Raw genomic sequence first — 18,160 nt, forward strand, 5'->3', positions numbered from 1 at the left:
TACAGAAGAGCCTGTCCTTCCAGACCCACAGGTCTTGCTTCTCGTCTGTGAGTGGGAGAAAGGAGAAGTCCATGTATTTGTGTCTGCAATCTGGAGATAGAAAAGAAGAATAAAATAAAATAAAATAAATGTAAAAAAAGAAAACAAAAATAGAAGAGAAAGAAAAAAGGAAAAAAGGAAAGAAAAAGAAAAAGAAAAAAATGGATACCTCGTGTATGTTTGATTGTTTTACCATTCATCAGCCAAGCTAATGTTAAAATTTGAAGTGATAGCGCTGCACTATGATTTCAAAATAAAACCTAAAACAATGGAACTGAAAGGAATACCCCCTCATGTAACGGGTACCTCAAGTAGGACCACCGTTGCCAGGCAAGGGGGCCGTTTATTCCATAGTATTAAATTAGTTTTCTTGGTAAACCGTTTTACCTTGATGGTACGCCCGTGATACATGGATTACGGATTATAGGTACCATTGAATTATTGGAGGGGAAATATTCATTTGCCACTGGTTTTCCTGGAGACATTTGGATCATCAGATTTTAAATGACTTAGAAGCATAAGAATCGGACATCGCTGCTGCTGGGCCTCAGGCACGTAACCCCATACTGAGTTGGAGCTGCTTGTTTTTCGACTTGATTTTGTTTTGTCCCTGAAACACCTTCGTCAACTACTGCAAGCTCCGCTTTCTTTCCGAGTCCCCCCGCGTGCAGTGGCCTCTCTACTGCAGCCTCCTTTGCTGCTTGTCCTCTCCCTTTCCCAAACCGTAAAGGCTGCACGTCACCAGGGTGACATCACGTGCTTCTCCTCCATGAGCATTCACCCCTCAGGTGCTGCGAGCCATCCTCCCAACGCCTCTCCCCTGAGCATCCGCAGCCTACCCAGCTGCCTCTCGGCTTCGATGTGGAGATACGGAGCAGGCAAGCCGGCACGGGACACTCACCCACGCTTCTAACCCCGTCTGTTCTCCAGCCCGGTGTCCTCGAAGGCTTTCCCGTCACCGCAGACGTCAGCTCCATTCTGCTAGCTGCTCAGGGCAAAGCCTCTGATGTCATTTTTTACGAGCCCTTTGTCTCACACCCCACATATCATCCAACAACAAATTTAGTAGGGTCCGTAGTCAAAACCCCAATTCCCACCAATTCCCACCAATTCCTTCAACCTGTCCTGCTAACACCTTGGTGGGCATCATCCGGGATGGGGCCGGGTTATTGTGTCTTACGGAACAGCTTCCTGTCTCCTGCCTTTGCCCGTGTATTGACTCACCTGAGCGCAGGAAGCGGGATGAGTCTGTCTTGGGGCACCTCAGGGGACGACTCGCTCCTGGTCAGAACCCTCCTCTGTCTTCCCATCTCAGACTCTTCCTATTGCTGAAGTAAAGGCTCTCAAGTCTTCTATGCAAACTCGCCCTAATGCCCATTTTCAACGTCGCCCACAATCACTGCCCCCTCCCGTCAAGCTCGTTGTAACTTGCCCTTCAGCGGGACACGACCCCTCCATCTGCCCCACACGTACGGCGTGTGCTTATTTTACAGACCTACATGCACGTCCTTCCCTCCCTGCTGCTTACTAAGGCCCAGTATTGCCCCGTCACCTTTTAAGGTCCCTTCAGCGGGATGAACCATTTGTCGTTTAACCGTCCATCCGTGACAGCGCCTGTCCCGTGGTGTGTGAGCGCTCTATTTGCAGTACTAGGCTAAGTTCTTGGAGGGCAGACTGTGTTTGTGTTTCTGCAACATGATATATAATTGGTGGCTAAAAAGTATTTGCTAATTGAATATGCTTGGAAATACTAGGATGGTTCTGATTGCATGGCAAGCCCTGCGGGCCGTCTACAGAAAATGATGCCTCTGACATTAATGCTAGCTTCATTCAGAACTTCTAATAGAAGATTTTAGTAGTAAATATTTAAATGCCAATTTTAATACCAAGATTCTTTCACCTCTGCGTGTGTTTTTATCCAACGTTGACAGATGAGATAAATTATCTTTATATAATGTCTATCGTCAGTTTAGTGGCCAATATGGGCTGTGTTTTGACTGGTCAAGAACACATTATACAGATTCAGTACGAGTCACGCATCTTTGTTGACCATTTATGTCTTATAATTATTTGTACATTTATTTAGCCCTGATTATTTAATGTCTTGATACCATTTGGAAACCACACAGGGCATTTTTGTTTTATAAAGCTCAATATCCATTTTTAAAATGAACAGTGTTTAATCTGTCATTTGATGAATTTTGTTATTTCATTAAAACGCGATCATTTTATTTTCCCCTGCTCTAAAATAATCTTGGACCGGGAGCCGCTGTTTGCCGGAAATTACACATACACTCCATACTGTATGGAAACAGTAATTGCTCGTTCTCCACTCCGCAGGCCTGCGTGTGTTTAATGGCTACTGATGGAGTAGGGGAGGTAGCCCACGCTTCCCGACGTGTGTGTTGACTTCGCTTTACCGTAAGACCAGCTTTTCTGCATGAGGAAATGAGCTGTTGATGCTCACAAGATATGCAAACCCCATTAAAGCCCCATTGTCCTGCCAGCTCGGCACAGCATGTAAAACATGCGAACGCGCACTGACTAGTGCAATTATGCTAATTGTAATCAGCCCAACACTTTTCATTAAGACTTAATTACCATTTAATCATGCATAAAATGCAAGAAAATGGAGTTCAGCACACAAAACTGACCTTTCCTCCGGGGGTTAAATCAACTTCCGCTGAGCCTGCAGTGGCCCGGACTCTCGGCTCTTCCTTCTTAGGGAAAACAGCTCTGCAGTGACCTCGCATCTCAGATTTTGTGACATTGATTTCTTGGTGAATCTCGGCTGTAATTTAGTGGCTACACGACATCTCTTCCTAATTTGCTTTATCGAAAGATAATTTAATAGGTACAGTTTTATGCTTATAAAAAAAAAAAAAAACATTTGTTGTTTATGGTGGGAGAGGCCATTGGAGCTGCCAGGTGCCGACCAGAGTGGGTGCGTTTTAGGGGACAGACCAGCCGCAAACGCTGGGTTCAGGAGGCAGACTTCTGTGCGGGGCAGGTGGTGAGAACCACCGATCCATCTGCTCGCCCAGGACTTTCCCCCGTTCCCCTGGGACTGAAGGGGCCCTGCCCACCGGTTCCTACGTTGGCCGCTCACACGCGTGGCCTGGGAACAGCTCCGGCTGAAAGGGCTTTATTGAGCTTCAGTTGCTGCCACCCAGCTCGTGGCCAAGGCACGAAGCATAGGTCCTGAATCGATTGAGCGTAAAATGCCACTTTAGCCAATGTTCTAAATCCTGCATTTTGTGGAAAGCTGAGATTTAAGCCATGATTAGTTTTGTCTGACACCTACGTGTGTGAGACACATAGAAGGAGAGAAACAGGACACGTAAATGACACATTTCCTGTTTGTGAGAATATATTTTTTTCCTCCAGTTTTATTGAAATATAATATAGCCGTGTATAAGTTTAGGGTATAGAACTGGCGATTTGATTATGTTTATATTTTGCAAAGTGATTGCCGTCTTCGCTCTTGGTAACACCCACATCACATCACATAATCACTGTTTCTATACAGTGGTGAGAACACGTATGACCTACTGTGAGCACCTTTCAGGCGTGCGGCATAGTAGTTCGCACTATGATTCCCGTGCACTAGGTTCCTGGAATCCGTTTGTTTCGTAACCGGAAGTAGGTACAACTCGACCAACATCTCCCCGTTTCCCACATTCTTCAGCCGCGGAAACTACCTTTCTACTCTCTGATTCTGTTGATTTGTATTTCTTAGAGTCCATATCTCATCTATTCCTTAGAATTTAAGGAACGGGAAGGGAAGTTTTAAGGAAAGGGAAATGCTCCCAAAGTTAATAGACTGAATTATCATAATCTATTCCTTAGATGAGATACACATTTTTTGTCTTTGTCTAAGGTATCTTACTTAACACAATGCCCTCAAGGCCATCTATGTTGTCACAAATGGCAGGGTCGTCTTCTTTTTTGAGACGGAATAATATCCCGTTATGTATCTATATAGATACAGACAGACAGATGTAGAGATCGATGCATACCAGGGGATTGCATCCTCTTTACCCATCCGTCCATTGATGGGCACACAGGCTGTTTCCATATCCTGGCTACTGTGAGCAATGCTGCGATGGACATGGGGGTGAAGATATTTATTCAGGATCCTGTTTTAATTTTCTTTGGATTAATAGCCTGTAGTGAGATTGCCGGGTCATATCATAATTCTACTTTTTAATTTTTTTGAGGAACTTCCTTACTGTTCCCCACAGTGGCTGCACCAATTTATATTCCCACCCACAGTGCACAATGGTTCCATTTTCTTGAGGATGTCTCTTTGATGCTTGATAAAAAAAAGAGGATATCAAAATTTTTCTATAGAACTACCAGCTGGAATACCATCTATAACTGCCTTTCTGCTAATATAAATCCTGCCCGTGCCCGAAGCTCATTGACCAGGCCTCAGGCAACACTCACAGCATGCCAACCCTTCCCTAAGACTTTTCAACATAAAATTGTCCATGGATCTCAAACTCTGATTCAACACATGCTATATTAGGTGGACTTGTGCAACCTTGTTTTAAGGAAAGGGAAATGCTCCCAAATTTAATAGACTGAATCATCACAATGTCTTTAAAAACATGTCATTCAAAAATAAGTGGAGTCAGTAATAATAGCACCGAAAATGCAAATCGCCGGGACAATAAACATGGAGTTTAACCGTCTACGTGCTCTCTGTCCAGGGTGAGGGCTACCCTTGGCCTCATAGTGTGTGTGACACCACAATTGCAGTAACGTGGCAGTAAGGAATTTAACTACTTACTTATTCACTCATGGATGTGTGGCATTTATTCACCAACAAATATCTGACCCCTGCCTGTTATGTCTCTGCTGCTGTGCCGGTACTGAAGACCCAGCGCGGCGAAGGCAGAGATCACCGCAGTCACTGAGAGCGATGGGGGAAAGGCAGTCAGACAACCAATGTCCACAGAGTGTCCAGTTACAGCACCGCTGGAACCACGCATGCCCTTCAACGGCGATCCACTGTGTCTGTCTGGGCCTGCGGATCCTAACCGTGCCCTTCCCCTCCCAAGGATGAGCGTTCCAGCCCTGGGACTCCCAGCCCTGGGACTCCCAGCCACGTCTTCAACCCTTTGGTCTCCTCCACTTCACCCCCCGAACCCCTCCCAAGATGTGCACTGTCCATGCTTCCCCTAAAACTCTTGAAAAGTTAAGTTCAAACATGTCTGTCTTCCACTTGCTGGTCTTTCCCATCCCCTGCGCCACACTACCCCGCCCCCCAACCCCGTTGACCTCATTTCTTCGCCTTTAATGGGGCCTGGAGGCTGTTGCTTTCTCCACCTTAGGCCTTCCTCTTACCTCACAACTCCTCTTCTCTATCCCAGCAATGCCTTCCTAGAACCGCGCCCCTTATGCTACGCTGCACCCCCTTCTCTTGTGGGCTTCCTGCCATTGTCACCTGCCCTGGGTGTCACCTGCCCTCATTCTCATGTGGGCTGGGAGGGCCCCTGACAAGAGCCACACAAGCCACCAGTGTCATCCACTGTGAACATTGGCCACCCCCTCCCCAGGGCTCAATTTACTTGTCTAGTGAGCTCTTATCCCCACTCGCCTTATCATTTTCCACTCATCACCACTTTCCCCAAGTCATCAAAGCTGTCATATCCTCTGTCACTTAGCAGGTGACCTCTGGTCACACCTCAGCGAGACCAAGGATGGTCTTCCACTTCTGTCCAACCACATCCAGATCAGTGGGGATGGGTGTCTCCTCCCTCCTGTTCCCCAGACTAGCGGCCCCTTCCCCAGAGCCGGGCTCCTCCTAACCTCGCAGCTGCTGCAGGGACTGTGCTCCATGTACGGGCCTTTCTCTTTTCTTGTTTTCATGCTTCACTCTCCCTACGCCTTACCCTGAGTCTGTAGATACTCAAATCTCATAGTACACACCTAGGACTGCCGTCTTCCACTTTTGGGGTTCGCCTTGTGTCTCTTCCCCCACTAGACCCCTGGTCCATCGCCACAGCCAGTCTCAGGGGATCAGCATGGGGCCCTCATCACAGAGGCTGCCCAGCAGCCGGGTCTCCTCTGGCACCAGATTCTGGTCCAAGGGGCCATCCAGAGCAGGCGACTGTGCTGAACTTATATTTGAGAAGAGCCGCCTGGGCAGAGAGCAGATCTGGTCAAGCTGAGCACCTGCTTGAAGCTGCTCTACTTTCTTGCTCCTATGGGAGTATGAGCCGAACTGCGGCACATGACCTTGGGGCCGCCATCCAGCCTCCGTCCAGCCTCCATCCAGCCTCCGTCCAGCCTCCGTCCAGTCGCCATCCAGCCTCCGTCCAGCCTCCATCCAGCCTCCGTCCAGTCACCATCCAGCCTCCATCCAGCCTCCGTCCAGACCCCGTCCAGCCCCCATCCAGCCTCCGTCCAGCCTCCACCCAGCCTCCGTCCAGCTTCCATCCAGTCGCCATCCAGCCTCCGTCCAGCCTCTATCCAGCCTCCGTCCAGTCACCATCCAGCCTCCATCCAGCCTCCGTCCAGACCCCGTCCAGCCCCCGTCCAGCCTCCGTCCAGCCTCCACCCAGCCTCCGTCCAGCCTCCATCCAGCCTCCATCCAGTCGCCATCCAGCCTCCGTCCAGCCTCCGTCCCCCTCTCCGTGCTCGCTCACTAAGTCCTCACCTGCGCTCCGCCACAGGCTTTCCTCTTGTGTTGACACTTTCACCCGGCCCCCCCGGCCGAGACTGCACCCCCAACCCCCGCCCCCGCCATCCTCCCTTAACAAGTTGCAGTGAACACCAACCCCTTGTAGGAGATTCTCTGAATCCGAAGAATAAATAAGAACCCATTTTATATGATTTTTATACTTCTCCATCGTAATACTCACCGCAGATTACTTTTATAACCTTATTACGTATTTAAATATAAATTACATATGTATGACGTAAGCTTAATAAGACTGATTCGGACCGTGACAAACTGCATGGTCTCAAATGTACGCACACACGCTGCACACATGCACACCACGTGAACGCACACGTACACACACACATTTGCCTGATTTTTAGAATAAGCGACACAGAGGCGGGGTTTTCCGTGCATGAGACATGCGACCAGGGGCTTGGCCGCATCCTTAGTGATGTGAACGTGAGCATGTAACTCAAGCTCCTTAGCAATAATTTCCATGGTAATTAGGCTAAATTGGGACATAACCCCGTGCCTACCACGGCACAGTTTTGATGCAGACAATACCCAACGGTACAGAAGATGAAAGCACTTTGACTTATCAGTTTTCTCCAAATATAAAGAATTGCCATTATGTATTCTCAGTTCTAGAAATAGACTCAGGGGAAGTGTTACGTGATAAATGGTGTAGTCTGCAGCTCTCAAATTAGGTTTTCCCCTCCCTTTGGCCTCCTGCTTCACACCACTCGATCCAGACTGACGGCAGGAAGATTCTCCTGACTCGTGCTTGGCAAGAAAGCATTCAGATACTGGAGTTTTGACCTCAAAACAGGAAGAGTGTAAAGAAATAAATATCGCTTTATCATGCTAATGATAAGATACCAGTTTTTCCCAGTGCTGCAACCAGCAGAGGGTTCTATAACATATTCAGATTATTAACCATGCCTTTGAAATCAATGCATAATAGGCAAATTTGCAAAAATTTGATGAAAAAACTTGATAGTAATGGTTTCCTCTCCTCCGATCTGTTCTTTGTCAATACACAGATTTTATTGTTCGTACCTATTAGAGAGCTTTATGATCAGTTTAATCATCATTACTTGTGTGGGAAGATGTTTAGAAAAGGCTCCCTGAAGGGTGAGGGTTGACATTTTTATTTTGATTTTGACTTCAGATACAAAGAAATTAAAGTTGCTGTGGTTCACGGAGTGAGGGATCCTTCAGAGTCATGAGGATGCAAAACGCAGCCAAGATTTTTTGGGACATTCAAAATTAAGCTACTAGTGTTACTATTAGACATAAGGTGTTTTCAAAACGACTTTAACTAGATTAGTATTTTTTAAACCTCAAAGGATAATTGTACTTTCTGTCATAAGTTTCTGCATTTTACGTGATGGAAGAAAACGTGCTAATTAGTGTAATTGTCTCAGAGACTGCACAGTCCCCAACTCAAGAAGTTTGCTTGCTTCACCCTGCAGTCCTGGGAAGGTAATTAGGACAAGGGAGTCAAGTATTATTGTGAACACTATTAATCTTTTATATTTTTAGGATTTTTTTAAAGATTATTTATTCATGAGAGACACACAGAGAGAGGCAGAGACACAGGCAGAGGGAGAAACAGGCTCCATTCAGGGAGCCTGACGTGGGACTCAATCCCAGGACTCCAGGATCATGCCCTGAGCCAAAGGCAGACGCTCAACCACTGAGCCACCCAGGTGCCCCCAGGACTTTGTACTAAAAAGTGCATTTCTTTGCATGGTCTAAGTTTTACAACTACATGACATCCAAAGTTCAAAAGTATAGTTTCATGACTAAAAAAGAGATGTCAAAAGATTTATATGCAAGAATTAGAAAAATAATTTGATTTGTAGATATTGCCTAAATTGGACATTATGCCAATTATACTGCCATTCCAATTATTGATTATGAGTCTCTCTGAGCTAATTTTAAAAGTTAATTTAAAACAATTTAACCAAGTTAATTTTTTTAAAGGTTTTATTTATTTATTCATGAGAGACACACAGAGAGAGGCAGAGACATAAGCAGAGGGAGAGGCAGGCTCCATGCAGGGAGCCTGACGTGGGACTTGATCCCAGGACCCAGGGTCACGCCCTGAGCCAAAGGCAGACGCTCAACCGCTGAGCCACCCGGTGATCCCTTAACCAAGTTAGTATAAAACAAATACCCAATATTATAAAATACCAATAGGAAAATCACAATCCAAATATAAGACTGGACTAAGCAGGGGGGAGAAAAGCAAGGGAGTGACACCTGAATTAAAAAATGGAAATCAGGGGTAGCCCTGATGGCACAGGGGTTTAGTGCTGCCTGCAGCCCAGGGCGTGATCCTGGAGACCCTGGATCAAGTCCCACGTCAGGCTCCCTGCATGGAGCCTGCTTCTCCCTCTGCCTGTGTCTCTGCCTCTCTCTCTCTCTCTGTCTCTATGAATAAATAAATAAAATCTTTAAAAAAAATGGAAATCTGTGGGGTGGGGGATCCATTGTGTCGTTTAATCGTTGCCGTATCAATACCATTTCTTAAATTATTATATTTTCATTTAATCAGGATGAAACATTTTTATGGGGTTCAGATGGGGTTTGGCTGTAATGAAATACACATTCCTCTGTGCGAAAGCAAAGCTGTCGACTCATTTCTGTAGCATATTAAGTTCTTTTAATCGTAGAATCCCTGTGTACTGGTGTTCAGTGGGTAGAGCTGTGACATATTTTCAGAGCTATTTAGCATGTTTGAAGCATAAAGATCATAAAGCAAAGTTTCCACTTTGGAAATACTGTGACACGGGACACTCGAGCGGCAGATCCAGGGGTATTTAGTGTTTTCTTACAATGTCACTCGCTCTGTCGACACATCTGTTTCAGCACCTGTGCTTCCACCAGCAGCCTGCAGTCTACACGCTTTCGGAGGCTTTAACGCATCTGTCCAAGGAACCCTCGCCCTTTGATCCGTTATTCTTGGCTCCTGGCTCATAGTGAGAGCACTTGTGGAGCCTCCTGGGGGAGTAGTAACTGTGTTCACTGGAAAGGACCTATAAAAGTATATATATTTTTTTTCCAAAAGAAATTGTCATTGTCCCCAGGAATGAGCAAAGATGACACAGGGTCCATCTTAGCATTGGCCAATATTTACCCTCCGAATTTACCATCAGGAAAACCAGACTGTTTCTGTCATGAAGAAACATTCAGAAATACGGATTTTTGTGCCTGGATAAAAATTTTAACCCCTTTCACTATGAAATGAAATGTGTGTATACACATAATTTATATAATACAAATATTTTTATATGTGAAATAGCTTATATGCACTGTATGCAATTCAAATGAATGCTAAAATTTATATATATGTATATGTATAACTTTTATATTTTTACATTAAAATATTTCTTTAGAAGTCATTAAAAATCCATATGCACATATAAGAATTAAAACAAAGAGATCCCATGGGGCCCTCACAGAGTTTCCCTCAACAGCAACAGCTTGCAAAGCAAGACTATGTGTCACAGCCGGGGCATGGGCATCGACATGGTCAACATACGGACCCTTCATCACCAAAGGCACCAAACACCCACACCCACGGCCCTCCTGCACCCACACCTTCCTAAACCCCACAACCATTAACCCATTCTTTATTGCCATTAACTTTGTAATTTCAATAATGTTCTACGCAAGGGGTCACGGAGTAGGTCGTCCCTTGAGATGGGCTCCTCACTCAGCCTAGCCGTGGGGAGACTCGACCTGCTTGCTGCCTGTATCCACAGTGTATTCCTTTATACTGCTGAATAGTACTCCGCGGAAGGGCTGTACTGGCGTGTTCCATCACCACCACCCCCATTGAAGGATAGCTGGGTTATTTCTGGTTTGGGACTATCACGAGTGCAGCTGCTATAAACATCCATGCACATGTTTTGGTGTGAACATAACTTCTCATTTCTTGGGGATAAATGCCCAGAAGTCTGATTTCTGGGTCAAATGGCAATTGAACATTTAGATTTTAGTGGCCAGATCATTTTCCAGAGTAGCTGAACCATTTTATGTTTCCACCAAAGATGCATAAATGATTCAGCTTCTCTGCGTCCTCACTCACCAGCATTTATGTCGTGCGTGTGTATACGCGTGAACATAGTGATGTATCCTATAGCTGGCTGTCCTCGTAGGGATCGTGCGGTTTCCCGAGGGCTAATGATTATGAACGTCTTCCTACGTGCCTATCTACCATCTGTGTATTCTCTTCAGTGAAATGTTTATGCCTTTTGCCCTTTTTAGTTGGGTTATTTCTTTTTTCCATCTTGTGCATTCTTTATGCATTTTACATACTAGTCGTTTGTCAGATATATGGCTTTCAGACTTTTCCTCCCAGTGCATAGCTTGTCTATTCAGCCTCTTAACAAAATCTTTCATAGAGAAGAGGGTTTAATATGATGATGTCTAATTCATCAAAATGTGCTTGTATGGGTCAGACTTTTGTTTTCATGTCTAACTAAAGACTCCTTGCTCTGCCCTAACTCCTGAATATTTTTCTAAAAGTTTTAGAATTTTGCTTTTTGTATGGAAAGCTGTGATCGGTTGTAAAATAATTTTCATATCGGGTGTGAGACTTAGGTTGACACTTCCCCCCTTTTTTTTTCCACTCCTGTGTATTGCTCCAGCATCACATGCTGCTTTTGAAATCCAGAGAAAGATAGATTCCTTTCTTCCCCTATGTGCTTGAGCAATCATCAGCTCTCGGAAGACTCAGTGTCTCCAATTATTGAAGGACTTGGACATTTTCAGAAATGAAAGGAAGTATGTTGAGATTTAATCAGGTGGCGCTTTGTGGAATTCAGACCCACTTTCTTTAATTTAGAGCCCAGGCTTGAGTGGACACACCCTGATGGATGAGTCAAGGTTTCTCCTTCTGTGTATTTTCTAAGCTTTTTTCAGCCACTTACACACTACTGCACATGGAACAGAATTCTGACTGCTGGTTAGTGTTTATCCTATGAAACAAAGTCTGTGACCCTTAAGAAGACGTCCTTACTCATGACTAGGATCTAACCTAGAAGGGAAATTTCCAGAAAAATGACAACCTTATCCTGTGCATAAAGAATTCAATTCATAAAGAATTTAAATCAGTTTTCTTAACTCAAGAACTTGAGGATTAATGAGATAAATCTTCTTAAACTTTAAATTATCAATATAAGGGTAAGGAAAAGGCCATATGAATGGGAAGAGTTAACACACGATTGTTGTCTGTACCAGGGGCCAGCAAACATTCTCTGGAAAGAGGGAGATGGCAAGTGTCTCAGACTTTGCAGGTCACATCTAGTCGATGCTGCAGTAATCCCAGCCCCGCGGTTGTGATGCGGAGGCAGCCATAGATGGTGCATAATGGGGTGATCATGGCTGTGTCCCCATAAAATCATATTCACGGACACTTGAATTTCATGAACGCAATCTGAAATTCGTGTGTCATGAAATAGTATCTTTCTTTTGATATTTTTCAACCATTTAAAGGGGGTAAAAACCACCCTTAGCTTGCCAGCCCTACCAGAACAGGTGTTGGGCCAGATTTGGACCTCGGGCCGTCATTTATCAACTCTGGTTGGGGGGCCGTTAAAAGCAAGCTCAATCAGTCAGTGCTTTAATATTTGCATCAGGCTCACCACTTCCATACATTTGGGGGCGAGCCAGGAACACCAGCCTCTCATCTAGTACACATTAAAGTTGCAAGTAGGATGTTATGACGTCCAAGGAAGACATCATAACAAAAAAGACAAATTTAATCGATCGCTGTGATTGGTTTGTAAACTCATCGAAAAGTAAATAACCTCTTGCAGATAAAGGAATCTAATACTATAATCCTGAGAAGTCTAATCTTAAATTCATCCAAAGTATATATAATGTTGTTTATTAATTCATTAGCTCAACCAACCAATGGGGCGGTGTCACTGAGTGTCTGTAACATGCCAGGAACTGTTCTAACAGTTGAGGGTGATGAAGAGGATGAAACCAGCACCCGTTGTTTGGCAGCCGCCCCGTATTTCTTCTCTCAGAGACACTGGTTTCCTTGAGCATCCCCTGTCCCTGGGCACAGCCGTCAGTGATTTGTACGTGACTTTCGAGCGGGGGTGTGAGGGCTGCTGGGGACACCCTGGCGTCTGCCTGCCGCCCTCCTCCTCGCCCCTGTCCTGCGTGCATCCACCCCGACCCCTCCGGGGACCTGTCTCTAAGCCCCGTCGGGAGTCAGACGCCCCCGCACCCCCTTGTGCCTCCTGACTGGCCTCCCTGGGCGCCCGCCCTCCGCCCTCCATCCTGGGCGCAGCACCCACACTTACACAGTCAGCTGCGTGTCCCACTGCTGTGCTCAGAGCCCTGCAGGGACTCGAATCGGGCCCTGCGGGCCTGACCTGCCAGAGTTCTCTCCACCCACATTGCTTCTGGCCCTTTCCTGCCTCGGCCCCATCCCACCCCCATCTCCATGCTACCCTGGGAAGGTGCTCAGCCCATTCGGCTTCAGGGTCTTTGGAGGCCTTAAGCGCCTGCGTGAGCAACCCCCTCACCATGGCTCCGACGGCAGTGTCTCAGGACCTTCCCACCTCCCTAGCTGGCAGCAGGGAGCCCCCCTCCCTCCCCTGCTCTTCACCTGCCCCCCCTTGTCCTGGTGACCCAACAGATTGCAATGGCTTCTCTTCCTGTCGCCTCCTCCCACAAGGGCCTGAGATCACAAGGGGAAGGGTCCCAACCAGCCTCCCGACTGATGTGGCCCAAGTGTCCAGAACGTTACCTGACACCCATCAGGCGCTGGGTAAGGACACTGAACGCGGGCACACATGACCGGGTGCAAACACAGCCCCACCTCAATCGTTTTGTTTTGTTCTGTTTTCTCTTTGCAATTTACTGAGTAGGAACAAATGCAAACATGTTCTTACTTTAACCTGCTATTTTTAGGTTGAGTGAGAATCTAAAGTAAGAAATTCATTTGTGAATCCTTTGGCTGAGATTTGAACAATCTTTACCATAACCGAACATTCTTGCATAGGAGAAAAACAACAAAAAAATAAAAATCCCGTCCATGTGGACGTTGCCACATGAAAAGATGCCTTCAACTAAATACCACCGAAGGCTGTCCTTTCTCCAAGGGGCGCGTCTCATCGCACAGACACGGACGCGCTGCTCGGGGGGCGCATGGTTGAGCTCCTCGGGTGTTCACATTCAGGGCACCAAGTCTGGGGATGAGGGTCACCCTGGAGAGCGCGACCCTGCGGTGTTCCCGGCTCCTGGGGTGTAGGCCTGAGTGAAAAGGGCGAGATTAAAGCTCTATTCAGTAGATGAGTGACGTATCGAAACAGAAGTCCTTTTACCACGAAGGTGGCAGGCTAATCTGGAATCATCGTCAAGAGGTAGAAAATGAGCGACTGTCACCCAGGAGGGCTACAGATCTAACGCACGGGGCAGTGTTGGCACAGTGCTATCATTGCCCCCGATTAATTGTTTTTACATAAAAACTTGTGCTTTGCCATCTGTAGTTTTTTGCAATGTGATAAGTTTTTTCTCAATGTGATAGCTTGTAAAGTCAACTGTATTTTGTATGTATTCTTTGGTTAGTTTTTAATGTGGCTCATAAAAAATAATAATTTTGCACTTTGTATTTATCACACGTTTCTCACTCAGCTCTACACAAGGATTTGTGCTGCCTTTGTAAACATTTCATGGAAACCCAGCTCCATTAACCATTTCTAAAAATTAACGTCATGAAATGGAAAACTAAATTTCTGATTATGAGGTCCAGGTTGGGAAATAATTTAGGTTTTATAAATATGAAAATAAACCCCCAATCTCCTCCTTTTTGGGGGGTTTCCATCATAAATGACTATTATTTTTATTTATTTATTCATGAGAGACACAGAGAGAGAGAGGTAGAGACACAGACAGAGGGAGAAGCAGGCCCCATGCAGGGAGCCCGATGGGGGACTCGATCACAAACCCTGGGATCAGGCCCTGGGTCAAAGGCAGATGCTCAACTGCTGAGCCACCCAGGTGCCCCATGACTCTTATTTTTAATTATTATTATTTTATAAGATTTTATTTATTTATTCATGACAGACACAGAGAGAGAGGGAGGCAGAGACACAGGCAGAGGGAGAAGCAGGCTCCACGCAGGGAGCCTGACGTAGGACTCGATCCCGGGACTCTAGGATCACGCCCTGGGCCGAAGGCAGGCGCTAAACTGCTGAGCCACGCAGGGATGCCCTATTATTTTTAATTAAATCCAACTTTATACCACATATTTCAATCCAGGTTTACGTTATATGTAACACGTGTAGAACTGTTAGCTTATTGTTGAAGAATTGATTATTTAACTTCCTACTCAGTTTATTTCACAAATAATTCACCTTTATTCTGAAACATAACCTTATGTTATATCATGTTCATGCTTGTAATAGTAACAGTTTATCAAATACACAGTAGGGGCCAGGCCTCAGGCCAGTGCTGTCAATACTTCCTTCAGCCAGGACTTACAAGTGCCTACTGTGTGTAGGGCAGTGTGCTGAGTGCTTGACTTACCAAGGAGCAAGACCAATAGGGCTCTTGTCTCATGAAATGCGCCATCTGGTGAAGGTAAAATCAGACCAATAATGTGTGACCACGAGACAGGTCCCTCCTCTGCTGTCAGTGGCTGGTCCCTGCCCCGCGCTGCTGGTCATGGATACGGAGGAGGGGAAACGCATCAGTGATTGATTAATCAGGGGATTAGCTCATCAACCGCAGGGGGTTTCACAAAGGCTAATCCTGCTGTGGCCCCTGCCCCCCCGCCCCCCGCCCCGTGACGTCCAGAGGCCCCTTCCTGCCCTTCATCAGCGTGAAGCCCAGAGTCTCCCCGGAATAGCCAGGAACCGAAGCCTTGGCTTACACACTGGGAAGAGGGGCTTTCCTGGGTCTGAACCCCTGGGGGCGCTCAGGGTCTGTCCCGGGGACCCGGGGCTCCAGGTCGCCTGCTGGACTCTGGGGCTGCAGCGCTCCGAGGGGCCCCCAGCTTGCAGGGCACCTCTTCTCATTACTATCTGGACCCAACCTCTGTTCCTCAAACAACGGCCACTCATCCTTCTCTCCTCAGCCTTCCAAACGGCCCAGGGCCCAGCCAGTGTGGATGCTGCATCAGCTGTCCCCAGGAAAGCCGGCCCTGGCTGGCCTGCGCCCCAGATCTGCCCCTAGGGGCAGAGCCCGAGCAGCAAAGTCCGAGCCACTGGGCATCTGTCCCCAGAACGGGGCCTCCTGCCCCCGGCCAAGAGTTCATCCCTCCCGCAAAGATGCGGGGTCCCCTCACCTGGGTGACTGACAGGCTAGGCAGGGCTCCTGCCACCAAAATGAAAACTGGCTTTGCCCCCAGAGAAGGAGGGGGGCCTCTCCCCATTTACACGGCTAAGGGGACCATGCAGCAGACCATCCCTGGTTCCAAAATTAGTTCAGCCGATGCCTGCAAAGTGAAAGAAGGTGCTTCCCAAGCTGCCCCCTCCAGAACAATCCTCGCGAGGCAGCCCATGGAGTTCCTGCCTAACTGGGAGCCTGTCACACCGTAAAGGTCGTCTCGCGTGGAATGGCCCCCCTTGATAAGCTGAAGGACACGGGTTATGCTGCATGTGCATGCCGCGTGGTGTGACGTGCGTCGGCCTCTCCGCGTGGACTAGGTGGTGCTGCTGTGCACGTTTCCTGTACACGTGGAAGCACTGTCTACCCGGCGATGGTTTAAAAAGACGTGTGTACAGTAAGCAAACGTTTACTTCTATGCACTAATAATACTTCTATGCACTAATAATAACATTCCAAACATTTTTAAGTGATGCTTAGGAAACATGCAAGGACAGGGCTCCTGGGTGGCTCAGTTGGTTAAGCATCTGCCTTTGGCTCGGGTCATGACTCCGGGGTCCTGGGTTGGGCTCCCAGCTCGGCGGGCCATCTGCCTCTCTGCACTCTCTACCCCGCTGTTCTTGCTCTTTCTCTCTCAAATAAATAAATAAATAATCTTTTAAAAAGAAACCCTTGCAAGATGGACTTTATGCATTTAAAAGGATGTGGCCCAAGTTCTTAATTCTTATTTTATTAGAATAAAAAAAAAACCCGTAACTTTGTACATAACGTGAAATAAATGATATACGTGCACACACATATACAGACACACATATATATAATCTATGAATTCCTCAGTGTCAAGAATCACTTTATCCAATTAGGAGGAAATTTGGGTCCCTTGCAGGTTCTTAGTATAAAATGGTTCTTCTCTGTCTATAAGAAACAAAAAGGCCCATTACTTTTCCATTAAGTGGAGCCCAAGTTTTGAATCACTCAAGCTGACTGGAATGGGCCTGGTGCCAGTGGACAAGGAGTGGAGACATCCCTTAGATTCTATGGGGACTTTGGAAAATGTCTTTATGACCTGAAGTGTTCCAGAGAACCCCTTGGGAAATTGAAAGCCTCAATATTCATCGCCCCAGAAACAATACCTTCTTTCTCTAAGGTGATACAGGGATAAGGCTGATGTCACTAAAAGCAGCGTTTCTTTTCTTTTCTTTTTTTCTTTTCTTTTCTTTTCTTTTCTTTTCTTTTCTTTTCTTTTCTTTCTTTTTTTATGGTGAGAAACGAGAAAGATTCAGAGTCACCAAAATCCCATTTGCAGAGAAAATATTTAAGACAAAAATGAGTAAAAGGTATGTTGCAGCACATAAAAGAATACAATCGTGAAAAAGAAATGAGGGCGAGCGTCATCAATAACTTTGTATGACCCTGCAGGTGGAGAAGCAATTTCTGACCCCATCACATTGTCTTTGGTTAGGGGCTTTCCTATTAGTTTCTAGATGAGGTTTATTGCCTTTACCAGGAAACATCTTTCCGCGATTCATAACTAGAAGAAAATAAAGTGGCATTTATTTCAAAGACCCAACCCATGTAGTTCCCCCTACATTGCTTGAAATTATTCTCTTTGTTTCACCTCAGGTGTTCTCATTGCTTTTTTTTTAATCCAATCTAGATAACCCTGGCAACGTTTTATTTTTATTTCATAATTCTAGAAGGAAAGGGTAAAGGTTTGGGGTTCATTTCAACTCGACCTAGACGACATTGTTGATTTCCTGGTAATTTCAAACCGTCTTTGAAGATACACAAGCAAATACACGCATCCTAAGACCACAGGGAGAACCATTGTATGACAACTCACATCATCATATACTTAGCTAATTCTGTGGATGCGATATTTCTATTGAGTAGACAACATGAATTCACGAGAATATAACTTGTTAATGGTGCGTTCTAATATCATTCTCGACATTCCAAGTGAAAATCTGGTTTGGAATTAGAAAACGTACTCATAAAACTGAATTGAACATCAAAGCATTAAAGGACATATAATCATTAGTGCAAGCCGGTCTTTCATATCCTCGTATTCTGTTGATCTTTACTTGG

The 18,160-nt window shown here is 46.0% G+C and overlaps 1 protein-coding gene across 2 annotated transcripts in view; it reads left to right on the forward strand.

The window, feature by feature from the left end:
• The window catches only part of CSMD1 (CUB and Sushi multiple domains 1), a 1,871,666-nt gene that overhangs the window by 1,598,129 nt on the left and 255,377 nt on the right, over positions 1 to 18,160 (forward strand). The gene's annotated exons all lie outside the window — the stretch shown is intronic.

This window comes from Vulpes vulpes, chromosome 7, assembly GCF_048418805.1.
Source record: "Vulpes vulpes isolate BD-2025 chromosome 7, VulVul3, whole genome shotgun sequence".
NCBI classification, from domain to species: Eukaryota; Metazoa; Chordata; class Mammalia; order Carnivora; family Canidae; genus Vulpes; species Vulpes vulpes.